Genomic DNA, 773 nt, shown 5'->3' with positions numbered 1-773 from the left:
AGTCTTGCTTTCTTTCAGCCCACATTCCAATTCTTCCCCTAATGGCATAGGTATGGTTTTTATGTCCTTCAAGTCCAATTTCAATTACTTTTCCATCAGACCATTTTGACGTAGAAATATTTGTTCACATTCAGCCTTAGTGTTCATTTTCTTATTGGTTTCTTCTTCTATTTCATAGTTGTACAGTACAAGATGAATGGGGATGTGAGGTGGTGGTCATGCAGACTACTTAGAAGTAGTAATTCTAAGTGGTTCCTCAATCACTTTATATTTATTTTATATTTTTTAAAAACTGTTTTTCTACCCTATGGTATAATAAATATAATAGCAGTTTTGTTTTGCAGTTTATATTGCTAATTTCATGAACTTTTTGAAATTCTATAATACTTCTGACAGTTATGAACTTTTTCTCCCTCTTTGACACTGAGTTAAAATAATATGAGATTGGAGGGAGAGAGGTGTGTTCCAGCTCTTTCTACCCACCACCCACTTCCTCTCTCTACCACTGAAAAGTCTACCACCCTGGCCCATGTGGTTCAGATAGTTAGAGCATTGTCACATACACCGAAAGGTTGCAGGTTTGATTCCCAGTCAGGGCACATACCTAGATTTCAGGTTTGATCCCCAGTCTGGGCATATATGGAAGGCAGCCAATTGATCTTCTCTCTCACATTGATGTTCCAATCTTCTCTCTCTCTCTCTCTCTCTCTCTCTCTCCTTTCCCCTCTGTCTAAAATCAATGAGCATATCCTCAGGTGAGGAAGATGAAGAGG

Source organism: Myotis brandtii, unplaced genomic scaffold (genome assembly GCF_000412655.1).
Source record: "Myotis brandtii unplaced genomic scaffold, ASM41265v1 scaffold389, whole genome shotgun sequence".
Taxonomy (NCBI): domain Eukaryota; kingdom Metazoa; phylum Chordata; class Mammalia; order Chiroptera; family Vespertilionidae; genus Myotis; species Myotis brandtii.
This window is presented reverse-complemented; position numbering follows the sequence as displayed.